The 13,031-nt window shown below is 39.5% G+C and overlaps 1 pseudogene; it reads left to right on the top strand.

Annotated features, from left to right (window-relative positions):
- The first annotated feature begins 2,850 nt into the window (after positions 1 to 2,850).
- LOC143672011 (ubiquitin carboxyl-terminal hydrolase 31-like) lies at positions 2,851 to 7,775 on the top strand (annotated as a pseudogene).
- Positions 7,776 to 13,031: the final 5,256 nt, after the last annotated feature.

The following is a 13,031-nucleotide window of genomic DNA, read 5'->3' as shown; positions in this document are numbered from 1 at the left end:
GGATAAGTGTGCCTCTTTCTCCGCATCCTCTCCAGCACTTGTCATTTTCTGTTTTTTTGATAATGGCCATTCTGGTGGGTGTGAGATGATATCTCATTGTGGTTTTGATTTGCATTTCTCGAATGGCCAGGGACATTGAGCACCTCTTCATGTGCCTCTTGGCCATCCGTATTTCCTCTTCTGGTAGGTGTCTGTTCAAGTCTTTTTCCCATTTTGTAATTGGATTGGCTGTCTTTTTGTTGTTGAGTTGAACAATCTCTTTATAAATTCTGGATACTAGACCTTTATCTGATATGTCATTTCCAAATATTGTCTCCCATTGTGTAGGCTGTCTTTCTACTTTCTTGATGAAGTTCTTTGATGCACAGAAGTGTTTAATTTTGAGGAGCTCCCATTTATTTATTTCCTTCTTCAGTGCTCTTGCTTTAGGTTTAAGGTCCATAAAACCACCTCCAATTGTAAGTTTCATAAGATATCTCCCAACATTTTCCTCTAACTGTTTTATGGTCTTAGACCTAATGTTTAGATCTTTAATCCATTTTGAGTTAACTTTTGTATAGGGTGTGAGATATGGGTCCTCTTTCATTCTTTTGCATATGGATATCCAGTTCTCTAGGCACCATTTATTGAAGAGACTGTTCTGTCCCAGGTAAGTTGGCTTGACTGCCTTATCAAAGATCAAATGTCCATTAGGTCCTTATCTTGATAAACAACTATAAATATATGGGCACTGGAAATTTTTCTTACTACTTTCAATGCCATTTACAGACTGGTGGATGGTATTGTAATTGAAAGTCCCATTGGACTTCCCTATTTTTTAGTTTATATTACTGTTGACATTTCCCATTATTTCTGGAAAAAGGAAAAAGAGGACCTTTATTAGCACCATGTGATTTTATGGCATTCCAACATATGCCAGAGCTGAGCATTTTCTTCTCCACTGGACAATCACTGGGGAACACAGGGAGTAAACTCATTGGGCATCCCTAGGATGTTCTTCCCTAGGAAATTTATGCTTCCTAATTGGGGGCCTCCCCCATCTGGAAGAAATGTAAGACTATGCTCCTGGGAATACTTTTGTCTTCTAAGTTTCTTACTTCTTCATTGTTAAAAAAGAGAGCACAGTTTAGAAGAGAAGCTTTATATTTGGCCACGATGGGTTCTAATAGAGACTAAATGAGGATTTGAGGGGAGTTATTTAAGAGAAAATTATTTTAAATATTTACCTACTTCTGTGAAGAAGAGTTATGAGAAAGAAGTTCTTGACAGTCCTTTTGGGTATGCAATAATTTGCAACCAAAAAAACTTCATGGTTTCTTTTTATAAAAAGGTATAAAAATCTGTATGTAAAGGATTTTTGCCACTTCCCCTCCTTTTTACAAAAGAGATTCGATCATAAGATATGGTTATAGTTGACTGTGTTATTTGTGGGCCAATGTTGGCCGTCCTCCAGGCAATATTGTGGCCAGGTAGTATTGTAGTAGAAAATGTTTTCCCTTTTTTTAGTTCTGGGGTGGGAAGATCAAAAAAGTAAAATGCAGATTTCCCTACTGGTACCCAGTGTTCCTGGTTGTTGGCCTGCCATTCTGAGGTTTGATCCCCTGGGCCCATTGAATGAGGTTCCTTATTCCTGAGTGCCCCCAGGGTCCTCAAAGACTCAGGAAATGGATGGTCTTGTACCATCCTGAAGCTGCCTAGCTGTCCCACTCTTCTTCTTGGGTATCTATTCTTTTAAATTACTGCTTAGATTATTGCCTAAAAGACTAGAAAGGATTTGTTACAAAGAAATTCTAGGCAGGGGTCTCCTGGGTGCCAGCCCAGTGTGGGCTTGATCAGTTGCCATGATCAAGCTAGATGGAAAGAACATGCAGTAAAGAAATTAACTTTTTAAGAGCATGGCTTAATATGCTTTTCAGGAAATCAGAGGGATCTAGGTATGGATATATTATAGTACAGGGAAGGAATGAGTTTCCTTCCATCCCTTGCATAGCAGAACTTCTTCAACAAGACAAACAGACACCCAACAGCCTATTCTACCCTGCCAATGGTTTTTGTCCTGCACTGGGCACCACCCTCAGGGGAACTAATAGCAATATTTAGGTTTAGTAGCAGCTGAAGAGATGGAAAGACCTAGAGAGAAAAAGTGAGGAGCTTGTCATGAGAGTGATGCCGTGAGCAAGGGGAGAGCCTGAGGGCCTGCATGCTCTGGGTCTTTCCAGCTTTCACAGGCTCAGTTTACTCTAATTAGGAGAGCCTAGGCTTTGACTTACTTTGCAAACCTCACTTCTGACTTTCAGGGGGAGCCACTCTCATTGGAATATACACAATTCCCATGAGCCTAAACCAGAGGCGACCCCCTAGAATGCCAGAGACAACACTTTGTTTGGTACAAGAATCCTTAGCCTAAAATTTTGTGTTACAAAATATGGAATGTCTCAGAAGGCAATGAAAGCCAGACAGAGGAGAAAGGAGATTCTCTGGGGGCAAGGAAGAGGATCTCTGTGGAGGAGGTAGAAAAGAGGGACAGGTTCAACAGGAGGAAGGGTCTGGGCCTTCAGAGGGGAAGAAAACAGAGTGTGGGATAGTTTTGGAAAGCCAAGGACAGGGAGAGAGAGAAAGAGAGAGACAGAGACAGAGACAGAGAGACAGAGAGAGAAAGAAAGTCAATTCAGCTCCCATTGGACTCCTGTTTGACGCGGGAAGTAGCCCTTAGCCACTTCCCAAAAGGTGGTAGCACCCACAACCCTCAGCTTCCTTGCATCTACATGGTGAGATGAGGCTTCTGCCACTGTGTTTATGTCCTAAGGGTGCTGTATTTGAACTCCTAGATCCCCAGAGAAAACAGTGAATATGGCTCCACCCTTTTGGGAAGACTTAGAGTTGCATGAGTATGCAGAACAAAATAATAATGAGCCAAGTGAGAAAAAAAAGTGAAAGCACATGGCCAAGCCTCCCTGTACTCACCAGTCCAGATGGCCAGAGAGAAATGTCTCTTGCCTGGCTCACCAAAACATGTTACAAAATTTGGGTTTCCTGGTTTCTTGGCCATGTTGCAGGAAAGAATTTAAGAGCACAGCACAGCAGAGTAAGGGGGCAGAAAATTTATTAGATACCACATGTGAGAAGACATGTGGACACTCTTACAAGAAAGGAAAGATGAAAGGCTAGAGGCTAGGCAGATTTAATTTTAATGAAATATTTACTCAATTCTTTTTATTTGCAAGGTACTGTTCTGGACTCTGTGGAGAAGAGGAGAAATCATGGTCTATATTCCTGAGGAGCAAACTGTTGTAAAGACTAGATTTAAACTCACATTAAGGAAGGGACTTATAGATTTTACTACATAAAAATGAAAATCTTCTGCATAGTTAAATATATGTGTGTGCATATATACTCATACACTATTAAAAAAGTTGACAGAGGTAGGATATTTGTATTATTTGTGACAAAGGATTTACTTTGTAAAAAAATACAAAGGATGTATAAAGGTAATTCAGTGAAGAAGAAACACTAGTAACTAATGAACATAAGAAAAACAGTCATTGGTAATCAGAAAAAATAACATTCAAATACATGATCTAATTTGGCACCTAATAAAATAAGATAGTCAGAATTAGGCAAATAAAGTATAAATTGATACAACCATTTTGGAGATCAGTTTAGCAATAAACTTTGAACATTTAATATACATTCCCTTAAAATAACATTCATTTTTCTAGGAATTTATCCTCAAGATGCAACATAAATGCATGCATGAGGATGTTCAGCACTGGGTTACTAAAAATAACAAAAATTTTGAAACAACCCATGGCACCTTTAATAGAGAGTTGGATAAATTATGAGGTGCAGTATGCTATGCAGTTATTAAAAATAACATCAGAGGAGAGACATTATCAAGATGGTGGTGTAAGACGTTTTGGTGAGTGCCCTCACTCACTCAAAATTTTAGAAAAACAGCCAGCTTTCTCAAAAGTCTGGAAAATGGGACAAGAGAAAAACTCAACAAATGCTGAATTAGAGACAAAATAAAGACCTAAAATTGGTAAGAGAGCAACTAGGCAACAGTCCAGAGCTCTATTCACAATTGGAGTTATGTGGAAATTTGTGCAACTCATGGCAGTAACTGGGAAGCCAGCATGCATTCAAGTGTGAGTCCTTGTGACTTGACAGACAAAGGAGGCAGCTGGTTATCCACACACACTCAAGTATGGGTCCCTAAGGTCTGATACACCCATGATAGTGAATGAGCACCCATATGCACCTCCAATGCAGAGCTCTGGGGCTTGATTAGTGATGCACTTAAAATAACTTACTGAATGTCTTTGTACATCGACCCCAATTGACGACATGGGAGACAGACTTAGGGCATAGAGCTGCGTCCCCCTAACCCAGAAGTTACTGGAGGCAGAGAAGTCCCAGAAAAAAGTTGAGCAGTGGAACTTGAGAGTGATCCAGTGCTGAAAACTGGAGTGAAAACGCAGACAAGAAGGAGATAGTGGAGCTGTTAACTGCAGCTGTCAGGGAGGAAAACCAAAAACAAAGAGCATAATCCAGGTCCCTAGGAGGAGAAGATGGGGAGAGAATTTCCTTTCCTGTGAGGGAAACTGTCACACATAATGGGTAATTCTTGAAAGTTACTACGCACACTCAGGGCATCACACAGTTTCAGAAAGACCTGAAAAGAAAAAAATATATATATTAACCATGGGCTGTTCAATAGGTTCAATATGAACTGGTCTAAGCATTGAAGAGCCTCAATACTCAGCCAATCTACACCAAAACTTCAGGTAAGAAGGAGAATTTACTTTCAGTTAGCACGTCAAAACAATCACGTGCCCAGACTTCAACAAAAGATCACAGGACAGTGGGGCGTACCCGCCCACCAGCCGTCGCTTGCTCGCTGACTCGCTCCACGGGGCTTTTGAGGTGTGTGGGGCATCATGTCCCCTGCCCGGTGGGACCACAGGCTTCGTGGGCAAACGAGGTGAAGAGCGTCAGCGGCCGCCGCCACGTCCAAGGTAATAACTCCCCAGCGGGGCCGCCCGTGGCGGCTGTGGCGGATAGAAAGGAGAGGCGCTCCTTCAGGAAGCTGCTGTTCCCGAGCGGCCGAAGGGGTAGTGGCGGCGGAGGCGGCACAGGGGGTCAGAGAGTTGTCGGCCCGCCGCGCCCGCCTCGCCCTTTTCTGAGAGCTCGGTCAGCAGCTTCAGGAGCCAGGTTTTTAAGACGCTTTCCATGCTCTAGCACCAAGCTCTAAGGCGCTGTCCCAGACCGCCGCCGCCTCCGCAGTTGCTTTCTGCCTTGGCCCGCAGCCTGCCTGTGCCGCCTAGTCAGTGCCAGTTGTGGCAGGGCTCCATAACCACGGCAACAAGTGCTTCGTGAATGCCACGCTGTAGTGCCTTAGCAATACTGAGCTCTTCGCAAAGTACCTGGCGCTGGGCCAGTACCGAGCGGGGTGGCCAGAGGCCAAGCCCAAGTACACAGGGCCAAGGCGAGGTCACCGAGCCTCTGTAGCACCTGGTGAGGGCCCTCTGAATCCTGGAGTACACCCCACAGCACAGCCGCGACATCAAGAGTATTGTATCAAAGAATGCACTGCAATATCAGGGAAATTCCCAGCAAGATGCCCAGGAGTTTCTGCTGTGACTTTTGGACCGAGTACACGAAGACCTCAATCATTCTGTGAAGGAGAGTGGCCAGCTTCCTCTAAAGCCACCATCAGAGACTGATATGATGCTCGAGGGACTATCCTTTCTTGTCTGTAGCACTTTTGTTCAAGAATGTTTTCAAGCCCAGTAAAGATCTTCTTCAACATGTCCTCATTGTCAGAAACAGAGCAACATTTTTGACCCTTTCCTCTGCATCTCTTTGCCAATTCTTCTGCCCCACACAAGGCCTCTCTGTGTCACCATTGTGTATCAAGGGAAATGCTCTCACTGCGTGAGGATCGGTGTGACTGTGCCTTTGTCCAGGCGTGTCGCCAGACTTCGGAAAACAGTAGCTATGAAAACAAAGATCCCCACTGATTAGATTGTGTTAACGGAAATGTTCTGTGATGGCTTCCATCCTTCCTTCTGTGACACAGATGATCTGGACATGGTCCATGAAAGTGACTGCATTTTTGCCTTTGAGACTCCAGAAATATTTAGGCCTGAAGGAATCTTCAGTCAAGGAGGAATTGACTTAATCTAAACCACATGAAACTTGACTTGGATCACCACAGGCTGACTTCCCCCACACAAACAGCAGTAAAACAAGTGAAAATGGATTTGGCCTTTACAAGAGCAGGAAGTGACACGATTGTTCTGTTGGTGTATAACCAAGTCTGCACTGGGCAGCAAGGGAAAAGGTTTGGGCTGCCTTTTGTGCTCCACTTAGAGAACACTATCATATGGGACCTTCTGCAGAAGGAGATCTTGGAGAAGATGAAGAATTTCTTTTTTTTTTTTGCTTCAATGTAAATAATTTAATGAAATTTGTTCTTTAAAATTTCTGTGATTTCTAAAACATTTTACAGTTGTTCCTAGTCCCAGTCTCACATCTGTGCACTCCCGCGGTCTCTGCGGCTCTGTGTCTCTGTGCCAGGCTCCAGCTTTCTGCCTCTCAGTTTTTTGGCCTCTGCAACCAAGACTGCCCCTTCTGGTGCAGAAAGTTCTCCTAGGTCAGCCGCATTCCCGACTTCATTAGCCCTCCCATCCCTTCTCTAACTTTTCCGTGGAGCAGGGCTAATCTTGAACTACTTTATTTGACCATCTTCCCAGAAGTCGAAGATAAAGTATTTCTTGAGGCACACAGTTTGCATTCAAGTGTGTCCATTCAGTTTGCATGTGGTCAATGTTGAGAGAATAACACACTTGATGCCCCAGAAGAAGCAGCCCCTGTGCCACCCAACAGTAGAAAGGGCATTAAAATCTTGTGGACCAGGCACTGCTTATGTGAATTTAGTAGTAGAGTGGGACAAGGAGATAAAAGATTTCTCGTTTGTAAACACTGAAGATGAGTATAGCACCAATGCAAAAAGTGTCCATCTGCAAAGGGAACATCATCATTAGCCTCAAACTTGCACTTTATTCCAGTGTTTCCAACTCTACACCAAAGAGGAAATGGCTTGCCCCAGGTGTTGACTGCACTGTGAGCAACTGCAGAAAGGGAGCATTACTAAGCCTGTGGATTCTACCTGATGTGCTTGTTATATATCTGACGATGTGTAATAACCTCTTCGACAGGAAGGAGACAGGTGTGTGAAACTTCAGAACGTAGTCAATATCCCTTTGATTTGGACATGACACTTCAGATTGTGAAGAGAAGCCAGAGCAGCTGGAGTTTGCCATCCCAATGGTCCCCATGAAGATGGCCCTATCTATTCGAGAGGGACCCTGAGAACTACATCTATGACCTGTATGCTGTGTGCAATCATCTTGGCACCATGCAAGGGGGTCACTATATAGCATACTGTAAGAACTCTGTGGATGGTCTCCGGTACTGATTCACCGACAGTGATGTGCAGCAACTGTCAGAAGATGAGGTCTGCACACAGTCGGCATATATCCTGTTCTACCAGAGGTGGATGGCTATAATTTCATGGTCAGCCAACAGCTCAGTGGCAGGCTTCACAAGTTCTTCCCTGTGTGAACACTGGGTGAGTCAGCTCCTAGGGAACAAGCAAGCCAGCATAACCTCTGCAGCTTCCTCCAGATGCACCTCCCTGGCTTCGCTCTCAGATTCCATGAGAGATGACCAGAGAAAGGAGGGAAAATGATGGTGGGTGTGGGTTCTGATGACAGATTTCAAAAATGGCAACTCGTGGACACAGTAAAGTGCCCCTTATATTTAGGAACTAAGTTCTAAGAAGACTATGGGAGAATTAAAAAGGGGTTATAGAAAGTAGAACTGCTGAGCTGTGGGTTATAATTACAATAACCTTGTCCTTTGCTTTGACTTTCTTGACCTAATACTTTCTCATTCCACTTCATATATTTTACTTTTAAAGTTTAAAGGTGGAAATTAGGTCTTTTGTTCTGTATAAGTCTGTTTATACTCTGTATATATTTTTTCAAAGTGCACTTTAAGATCCTCAAATTAGCTCTGAGAGGGTTCAGAGGTTATGTGATTTGCTCAGGTTCCACTGGTAAGAAGTTACAAAGACCCCTGGTTCTCTTCACCCAAAGTGTTTCTTGCCTTCTTACCACATTGCTGCTCTTAGTTTTTAAGACTTCTGAAGAAAATATAAATACGTGGAAAATCTTCTAAAAATTGAATTTTGGCTTTTTTCTCCTCACTTACTGTTTGAGCATACAGACCTTAGTTCTAACAGGAACCCTTGTTGGTATGGAAAGGATCAGCTGGCCAAAGTACTGAGAGCTGGAAGGAGGAGAGAGCATTTCTATAATAAGGATGGTGACTTATTTTCAAATAGATTGCATTCTGCAGCCAGCATTTTGATCAATACAATCTGTTTCTGGTGATGATGGGTAATTCTGAGAAAATGAAATGGAGGAAAAATTTCAGGAGATGGGAAGAATGGTGGGCGAGGAAATCTTCATTGTAGCTCTGGCTTTACCACCTCTTCTGCTTGTTTATTTATTTGTTAGATAAGACTGCTGGACTATAATTGTTAAGCTCCTTTCTAGCACCCGATGTTCTATGAAAAAAAAAGACTAGTGAATCATTTCTTATTTAGGTAGAAGTTATTTTCAAGGCAGACTTTAAACTTAGAATCATTATTGTTTTAATAATATGCCTAAATCTAATTTGCCCGCACTCAGATTTAAATAGTGTACTTGGTGAAATCAGTAGCCTTTTTTTCTTTTACCTTTGCAGTAGTTCATGCAAGAACTTATTTATGTTTGTAGTGTTAATCAATGGGACACATGGTTCTATACAAATGCTTTAAATCATGTTCACCTTCAAAATGGTAATACTACTTACAGACCCACTAGTGAACCACTTTCACTTTTATCTATTCCCTTACATTTAAGTTCAACTTCATTAGCTGTTTACCCATCTATAGCTTCCATGTATCTCTAGGTCCCCTATATTCTGTATTATAAAGCCTCTGATTTTACATTTACCATGATCATAAAAGTGAAATCTTACAGTATCTATCGCTTTGTGCCTTATTTCACTCAGCATTATGTCCTCAAGGCTCATCCATCCTGCATATGCTTCAGGATGTCATTTCATCTTACTGCTGTATAATATTCCATCATATATATATATATATATATATATATATATATATATATTAAAATTTTGTTAATCCACTCATCTGCTGATGGGTCTTTGTATTGTTTCCATCTTTTGGCAATTGTAAATAATGCTGCTATGAACATCGGTTAAAAAAATGATTACAGGACATACAAAGAAACAGGAAGAAATGGTCCACTCAAAGGGACAAAATAAATAAAAGGAAGCAGAGACACTGGAAAAACTAATAAAAAATGTTAAGTCAAGTGTCCTAAATAAGTTCAATGAGCTAAAAACATGGACCTAGAAAGACAGGAAATCAGCAAGTTAATGGATGAATAAAAGGAGAAATTAGAAATTTCAAGAAGGACCCAAACAGAAATTTGGGGGGGATGAAAAACACAATAATAGAGATTAAAATTATGCTAGAGGCATTCAATAGCAAATTTGAACTGGTAGAAGAAAGAAAAAGAAAACTAAAAGACAAGACAATTAAAATAATTTGATATCAAAACCTGATAGGAAAAAAAAAGAATGAAAGAAAGTGAGCAGAGGCTAAGGGACTTTTGGTTCAACAGGAAACCTATCAATATATGTATTATGGTAGTCCTTCCCTTGAGGTCAGGAGAAGAAAGAAAAGAGAATGGGAATATTTGAAGAAATATTGGTTTAAAACTTCCCAAATTTGTGAAAGACCTGAATATATATAGCCAAGAGTCCCAACAAATTTCAAACAGGATAAACCCAAACAGACCTATTCAAAGACATATGATTATCAAAATATTTAATGTCAAAAAGTGAGAGAATTATGTAAGCAGCAAGGAAATTGACTCATCATACACAAAGGATTCTCAATAAGATTAGGTGCTGATTTCTCATCAGAAACCATGGAGACAAGAAGGCAGTGGAACAACATAATTGAAGCATCTAAGGAGAAAAACATCTGGTCAATAATTCTGTATCTGGCAAACCTGTACTTCAAAAATGAGGTAGAGTTTAAGAAATTTGAAGATAAACTAGGACTAAAGAAGTTCATAACCATAACACCTGTCCACAAAAAAATGTTAAAAGGGGTTCTTCAGGTTGAAAGGAGAGGACATTAGAAAGTAGCTAAGAACCATTTGAATAAATGAAAACCTCTGATAAAAATAAATACATGGATTAACACAAATGACACTATTATTGTAATCTCAATATGTAATTATATTTTTATTACAACAAGATTTTGAATACAGTTGAATAATAAAGAATCATATTTCTATGTTATGGGCATGCAAAATTTATACAGGTAATGTGTAAGAAAGCATAAGGAGAATGAAAGGGTATAGGAGCAGAGATCTCGTATGCTATCAAAGTAAGTTTGTATTTTGCTATAGATTTAGGATGATAAACACAAATCACATATTAACTACAAAGACTCAATAGAAAATATATACAGAAATGGAAATAAGAAGAACAATCTGTTTCACTGCGAAAGATCAACTAAATACAAAAGAAAATTCAACGGACAAAATGAGGGTCAAAAAGTGTATAAGATGTACCAAAGAAAGGGAAAATTGGCTGAAGTCAGCCCTTCATTACCAGTAATTACTGTGAATGTAAATGGATTAAACTCCCAATCAAAAGACACAGGTTGGCAGAATGGAAAAAAAGCATGATCCAACTATATGCATTTTTTTGTTTTGTTTTTGTTTTTACAGGAGACTCATATTAGTTGTAAAGACACAAAAAGACTGAAAGTGAAAGGATGTGAGTAAACATTTCCCTGTAGATTGTAACCAAAAGCAAGGGTGGCTATCCTAATATCAGACAAAATAGAATTTAAGACCAAATCTGTTACAAAAGACAAAGATGGACATTATAGATAATAGTGTCACTATAGTAAAAGTGTCAATCTACTGAGAAAGCATAAGAACTATAAGCATATATGCACTTAATCACAGAATCCCAAAATACATGAAGAAAGTATTGAAAAAACTGAAGGAGAAATAGACAGTTCTGCAACAATATTTGGAGTCATCAAGACATCACTTCCAATAATGGATAGAACATATAGACAAAAGATTAATGAGGAAACAGAACCCTTTAACAATATTATAAACTAACTAGACCTAAAAGGTATATACAGAACTATATACCCGATAATAATAAAATACAAATTTTTCTCAAATGCACATTGACCATTCTTCAGAATAGACCCTATGTAATGTAAAATAACAAGACTCAAAACATTTAAAAAGATTAAAATTATACCAAGTGTCTTCTCCAATCTCAATGGAATGAAGCTAGGATTCAATGACAAGGAAAACTGGAAAATTCAGAAATATGTTGAAATTAAACAACACACTCAAATAATCAGTATGTTAAAGAGGAATTAGAAAATATTTTGAAATGAGTAAAGATGAAAATACAAAATAGTAAAACTCTAAACTTATGGGATGCAGTAAAGGCAGTACTGACAGGGAAATTTAGAGCTGTGAATGTCTATATTAAGCAAATGAAATAGAAGTGAAATCAAACCTAGATTCACATTTGGAGAAACTAGGAAAAGAAGTGCAAAGTAAACCTAATGTTAAAGGAAGGAAAGAAAAAAAATAAAAGTGAAGATAACTGAAATAAAAAATAGAAAAATAATTGACAAATTCAATGAAATAAAAGTTGTTTCTTTGAAATTATCAATAAAATTAGCAAACATTTGGATGACTAGCAAAGAAAAAAGGGAATGATAAAACAAATAAAATCCAATATGACATGGAGGATATTTGCATTGTATTGACAGAAATTAAATGGATTATGAGAATACCATGAACTATCTTATGCCAACAAATTAGATACTCAAGAGGAAATGGACAAATTCTTAGAAACACAATTTAATCTAATTTAACAGACTGAAGTAGAAATAGATCTCATCAGACCTATAAGAAGTAAAGTGATTGAATAAGTAACAAAAAAGTTTGCAACAGAAAAATCCAGGACAAAAAGTCTTCCCTTGTCAATTCTACCAAATATTCAAAAAAGAATTAACAACAATCCTTCTCAAACTTTTCCAAACAATTGAAGAGGAGTGCTCTCTTCCTAACTCATTCTATGTGGCCAACATTACAGTAATACCAAAGCCAAATAAAGACACCACAAAATAAGAAAACTGCAGACCAACTTCCCATATGAATATATGCATAAAATCTTCAATAAAATACTTGTGAATTGAATTCAACACTGTAATAAAGAAATTAGGTACTGTGAATGTTCTAGTTTGCTAGCTGCTGGAATGTACCACACAAGAGACGGATTGCTTTTAATAAAAGGGGATTTATTTCATTAGTTTTTCAGAGGAAAGGCAGCTAACTTTCAACTGAGGTTCTTTCTTACATGGGAAGGCACAGGGTGATCTGTGCTGGCCTTCTCTCCAGACCTCTGGGTTCCAACAACTTTCCCAGGGGAGATTTCTTTCTGCATCTCCAAAGGCCTGGGCTGAGCTGCGAGTGCTGAGATGAGGTATACTGAGCTGCTTGGGCTGTGCTACGTTGAGCTCTCTCATTTAAGCACCAGCCAATTAAGTCAAACATCATTCATTGCAGCAGGCACACATCCTAGCCCACTGCAAATGTAATCAGCAATAGATGAAGTTCATGCACCACTGGCTCATGCCCACAGCAACAGAACTAGGTGCCTTCACCTGGCCAAGTTGACAACTGAATCTAACTACCACATGTCCAACCCTTGTCAACTTGGCAACTACACACATCACCTTAAACAATATTAAGGTGCAAAAAATTTCCTTTGACTTTTGACCTATGAATCTCAAAACAAGTTATCAGGAGCCAATATTCAAAGGAGGACATTCACAA

This window comes from Tamandua tetradactyla, chromosome X (assembly GCF_023851605.1).
Source record: "Tamandua tetradactyla isolate mTamTet1 chromosome X, mTamTet1.pri, whole genome shotgun sequence".
NCBI classification, from domain to species: Eukaryota; Metazoa; Chordata; class Mammalia; order Pilosa; family Myrmecophagidae; genus Tamandua; species Tamandua tetradactyla.
Note: the sequence above shows the minus strand (reverse complement) of the source record. Positions and strands in the feature narration are given on the sequence as shown.